This window comes from Lonchura striata, chromosome 24 (assembly GCF_050655825.1).
Source record: "Lonchura striata isolate lonStrDom1 chromosome 24, ASM5065582v1, whole genome shotgun sequence".
Lineage (NCBI taxonomy): Eukaryota > Metazoa > Chordata > Aves > Passeriformes > Estrildidae > Lonchura > Lonchura striata.
In genome coordinates, this window is record NC_140726.1 from 160,811 (window position 1) to 166,810 (window position 6,000).

The following is a 6,000-nucleotide window of genomic DNA, read 5'->3' on the forward strand; positions in this document are numbered from 1 at the left end:
TCCAGGACAATTTTCCTGAGTTTTGAATTCGTCCTGATGCAGCCCCTCCTGGGAAACTCCAACTCGTCCTCTGAGTCTCCGAGTGCAGAGACCTCGATGGCAACTGCAGAAATGAAGGGCTGCGTTGAGTTGTCGAGAAGCAAGAACATAGCCAGCGCCTTGTGTTTGGGAGTCAGCAGCACCTGGACTTTTGCGATTGCTTTCACTGTGCACTGAATGCCAGGACGGCATGTGCAGGTTACAACAACGAGCTGGGCAAGAGTAATCGAAACATCACCGCCGTCAGAAAGCAGCTTATATATTGCCCTGGAAAGAGCATTGTTTTTGGAGTGTGCAGTAAAATCGTGTTTCTGGACAAGGGAGGCATAAGTGCGCTGCGCTCCTAAGCTATCTCCCTGCTAAGACACACTGCCCAAGCTTTTCGCTATAGTGCAGTCTAGTGCAGACGGACACTAAGGCTCTCCGGAGCTGTCCGAAGCGAAGCGCCGGTCGCCGGCGTCTTTCGGCTGAAGCAGCGCTTCGGAGCGTACGGCTGTTGTGTGCGCGAAGCAGCCGCTTCTCCTGCTCCGGGAGCCGGACAGAGCGGTAGCTTGTACGAGGGCGAAGAACGAAGCCGCAGAGCACCGGCCTTGTGCGCGCACCCTAAGGACTGCTAGAGGACCGTGGTGGCCGCTCGCCTGCCTCTTCAATTCCATTCTAGCATCCTTATGGAAGGTGTTCCAGGACAATTTTCCTGAGTTTTGAATTCGTCCTGATGCAGCCCCTCCTGGGAAACTCCAACTCGTCCTCTGAGTCTCCGAGTGCAGAGACCTCGATGGCAACTGCAGAAATGAAGGGCTGCGTTGAGTCGTCGAGAAGCAAGAACATAGCCAGCGCCTTGTGTTTGGGAGTCAGCAGCACCTGGACTTTTGCGATTGCTTTCACTGTGCACTGAATGCCAGGACGGCATGTGCACGTTACAACAACGAGCTGGGCAAGAGTAATCGAAAGATCACCGCCGTCAGAAAGCAGCTTATATATTGCCCTGGAAAGAGCAGTGTTTTTGGAGTGTGCAGTAAAATCGTGTTTCTGGACAAGGGAGGCATAAGTGTGCTGCGCTCCTAAGCTAGCTCCCTGCGAGACACAATGCCAAAGCTTTTCGTTATCATGCAGTCTAGTGCAGACGCACACTACGGCTCTCCGGAGCTGTCCGAAGCGAAGCGCCGGTCGCCGGCGTCTTTCGGCTGAAGCAGCGCTTCGGAGCGTACGGCTGTTGTGTGCGCGAAGCAGCCGCTTCTCCTGCTCCGCGAGCCGGACAGAGCGGTAGCTTGTACGAGGGCGAAGAACGAAGCCGCAGAGCACCGGCCTTGTGCGCGCACCCTAAGGACTGCTAGAGGACCGTGGTGGCCGCTCGCCTGCCTCTTCAATTCCATTCTAGCATCCTTATGGAAGGTGTTCCAGGACAATTTTCCTGAGTTTTGAATTCGTCCTGATGCAGCCCCTCCTGGGAAACTCCAACTCGTCCTCTGAGTCTCCGAGTGCAGAGACCTCGATGGCAACTGCAGAAATGAAGGGCTGCGTTGAGTTGTCGAGAAGCAAGAACATAGCCAGCGCCTTGTGTTTGGGAGTCAGCAGTACCTGGACTTTTGCGATTGCTTTCACTGTGCACTGAATGCCAGGACGGCATGTGCACGTTACAACAACGAGCTGGGCAAGAGCAGTAATCGAAAGATCACGGCCGTCAGAAAGCAGCTTATATATTGCCCAGGAAAGAGCATTGTTTTTGGAGTGTGCAGTAAAATCGTGTTTCTGGACAAGGGAGGCATAAGTGCGCTGCGCTCCTAAGCTATCTCCCTGCTAAGACACACTGCCCAAGCTTTTCGCTATAGTGCAGTCTAGTGCAGACGGACACTGCGGCTCTCCGGAGCTGTCCGAAGCGAAGCGCCGGTCGCCGGCGTCTTTCGGCTGAAGCAGCGCTTCGGGGCGTACGGCTGTTGTGTGCGCGAAGCAGCCGGTTCTCCTGCTCCGCGAGCCGGACAGAGCGGTAGCTTGTACGAGGGCGAAGAACGAAGCCGCAGGGAGACGACATTGTGTGTACAGCCTTGGGACTGCTAGATGACAGTGGCTAAAGCTCCCTGCCTTTTCAATGCACTGCTGGCATGCTTTATTGAAGGCGTTCCGAGACAACTTTCCTGGGTTTTGACTTCGTCCTGATGAAGCCCCTGTTGGGAAATTCGTTTGGGAGTCAGCAGCTGCTGGACTTTTGCGATTGCCTTCACTGTGCACTGAATGCCAGGACGGCATGTGCACGTTAAAACAACGAGCTGGGCAAGAGCAGGAAAAGAGCACGGGCATCAGAGAGCATCTGACATCTTGCCCTGGAAAGAGCAGTGTTTTTGGAGAGTGCAGTAAAATCGTGTTTCTGGACAAGGGAGGCATAAGTGTGCTGCGCTCCTAAGCTAGCTCCCTGCGAGACACAATGCCAAAGCTTTTCGTTATCATGCAGTCTAGTGCAGACGCACACTACGGCTCTCCGGAGCTGTCCGAAGCGAAGCGCCGGTCGCCAGCGTCTTTCGGCTGAAGCAGCGCTTCGGAGCGTACGGCTGTTGTGTGCGCGAAGAAGCCGGTTCTCCTGCTCCGCGAGCCGGACAGAGCGGTAGCTGGTACGAGGGCGAAGAACGAAGCCGCAGAGCACCGGCCTTCTGCGCGCACCCTAAGGACTGCTAGAGGACCATGGTGGCCGCTCGCCTGCCTCTTCAATTCCATTCTAGCATCCTTATGGAAGGTGTTCCAGGACAATTTTCCTGAGTTTTGAATTCGTCCTGATGCAGCCCCTCCTGGGAAACTCCTACTCGTCCTCTGAGTCTCCGAGTGCAGAGACCTCGATGGCAACTGCAGAAATGAAGGGGCTGCGTTGAGTAGTCGAGAAGCAAGAACATAGCCAGCGCCTTTTGTTTGGGAGTCAGCAGCTGCTGGACTTTTGCGATTGCCTTCACTGTGCACTGAATGCCAGGACGGCATGTGCACGTTAAAACAACGAGCTGGGCAAGAGCAGTAATCGAAAGATCACGGCCGACAGAAAGCAGCTTATATATTGCCCAGGAAAGAGCAGTGTTTTTGGAGTGTGCAGTAAAATCGTGTTTCTGGACAAGGGAGGCATAAGTGTGCTGCGCTCCTAAGCTATCTCCCTGCGAGACACAATGCCAAAGCTATTCGTTATCATGCAGTCTAGTGCAGACGCACACTACGGCTCTCCGGAGCTGTCCGACGCCAAGCGCCGGTCGCCGGCGTCTTTCGGCTGAAGCAGCGCTTCGGAGCGTACGGCTGTTGTGTGCGCGAAGCAGCCGCTTCTCCTGCTCCGCGAGCCGGACAGAGCGGTAGCTGGTACGAGGGCGAAGAACGAAGCCGCAGAGCACCGGCCTTGTGCGCGCACCCTAAGGACTGCTAGAGGACCATGGTGGCCGCTCGCCTGCCTCTTCAATTCCATTCTAGCATCCTTATGGAAGGTGTTCCAGGACAATTTTCCTGAGTTTTGAATTCGTCCTGATGCAGCCCCTCCTGGGAAACTCCTACTCTCCTCTGAGTCTCCGAGTGCAGAGACCTCGATGGCAACTGCAGAAATGAAGGGGCTGCGTTGAGTAGTCGAGAAGCAAGAACATAGCCAGCGCCTTGTGTTTCGGAGTCAGCAGCACCTGGACTTTTGCGATTGCTTTCACTGTGCACTGAATGCCAGGACGGCATGTGCACGTTACAACAACGAGCTGGGCAAGAGCAGTAATCGAAAGATCACGGCCGTCAGAAAGCAGCTTATATATTGCCCTGGAAAGAGCAGTGTTTTTGGAGTGTGCAGTAAAATCGTGTTTCTGGACAAGGGAGGCATAAGTGCGCTGCGCTCCTAAGCTATCTCCCTGCTAAGACACACTGCCCAAGCTTTTCGCTATAGTGCAGTCTAGTGCAGACGGACACTGCGGCTCTCCGGAGCTGTCCGAAGCGAAGCGCCGGTCGCCGGCGTCTTTCGGCTGAAGCAGCGCTTCGGAGCGTACGGCTGCCGCTCCGCTGTTGTGTGCGCGAGGCAGCCGCTTCTCCTGCTCCGTGAGCCGGACAGAGCGGTAGCTTGTACGAGGGCGAAGAACGAAGCCGCAGGGAGACGACATTGTGTGTACAGCCTTGGGACTGCTAGATGACAGTGGCTAAAGCTCCCTGCCTTTTCAATGCACTGCTGGCATGCTTTATTGAAGGCGTTCCGAGACAACTTTCCTGGGTTTTGACTTCGTCCTGATGAAGCCCCTGTTGGGAAATTCGTTTGGGAGTCAGCAGCTGCTGGACTTTTGCGATTGCCTTCACTGTGCACTGAATGCCAGGACGGCATGTGCACGTTAAAACAACGAGCTGGGCAAGAGCAGGAAGGGAGCACGGGCATCAGAGAGCATCTGACATCTTGCCCTGGAAAGAGCAGTGTTTTTGGAGAGTGCAGTAAAATCGTGTTTCTGGACAAGGGAGGCATAAGTGTGCTGCGCTCCTAAGCTAGCTCCCTGCGAGACACAATGCCAAAGCTTTTCGTTATCATGCAGTCTAGTGCAGACGCACACTACGGCTCTCCGGAGCTGTCCGAAGCGAAGCGCCGGTCGCCAGCGTCTTTCGGCTGAAGCAGCGCTTCGGAGCGTACGGCTGTTGTGTGCGCGAAGCAGCCGGTTCTCCTGCTCCGCGAGCCGGACAGAGCGGTAGCTGGTACGAGGGCGAAGAACGAAGCCGCAGAGCACCGGCCTTCTGCGCGCACCCTAAGGACTGCTAGAGGACCATGGTGGCCGCTCGCCTGCCTCTTCAATTCCATTCTAGCATCCTTAGGGAAGGTGTTCCAGGACAATTTTCCTGAGTTTTGAATTCGTCCTGATGCAGCCCCTCCTGGGAAACTCCTACTCGTCCTCTGAGTCTCCGAGTGCAGAGACCTCGATGGCAACTGCAGAAATGAAGGGCTGCGTTGAGTCGTCGAGAAGCAAGAACATAGCCAGCGCCTTTTGTTTGGGAGTCAGCAGCTGCTGGACTTTTGCGATTGCTTTCACTGTGCACTGAATGCCAGGACGGCATGTGCACGTTACAACAACGAGCTGGGCAAGAGCAGTAATCGAAAGATCACGGCCGTCAGAAAGCAGCTTATATATTGCCCAGGAAAGAGCATTGTTTTTGGAGTGTGCAGTAAAATCGTGTTTCTGGACAAGGGAGGCATAAGTGCGCTGCGCTCCTAAGCTATCTCCCTGCGAGACACACTGCCAAAGCTTTTCGCTATAGTGCAGTCTAGTGCAGACGGACACTGCGGCTCTCCGGAGCTGTCCGAAGCGAAGCGCCGGTCGCCGGCGTCTTTCGGCTGAAGCAGCGCTTCGGAGCGTACGGCTGCCGCTCCGCTGTTGTGTGCGCGAGGCAGCCGCTTCTCCTGCTCCGTGAGCCGGACAGAGCGGTAGCTTGTACGAGGGCGAAGAACGAAGCCGCAGGGAGACGACATTGTGTGTACAGCCTTGGGACTGCTAGATGACAGTGGCTAAAGCTCCCTGCCTTTTCAATGCACTGCTGGCATGCTTTATTGAAGGCGTTCCGAGACAACTTTCCTGGGTTTTGACTTCGTCCTGATGAAGCCCCTGTTGGGAAATTCGTTTGGGAGTCAGCAGCTGCTGGACTTTTGCGATTGCCTTCACTGTGCACTGAATGCCAGGACGGCATGTGCACGTTAAAACAACGAGCTGGGCAAGAGCAGTAATCGAAAGATCACGGCCGACAGAAAGCAGCTTATATATTGCCCAGGAAAGAGCAGTGTTTTTGGAGAGTGCAGTAAAATCGTGTTTCTGGACAAGGGAGGCATAAGTGTGCTGCGCTCCTAAGCTAGCTCCCTGCGAGACACAATGCCAAAGCTTTTCGCTAGGATGCAGTCTAGTGCAGACGCACACTACGGCTCTCCGGAGCTGTCCGAAGCCAAGCGCCCGTCGCCGGCGTCTTTCGGCTGAAGCAGCGCTTCGGAGCGTACGGCTGTTG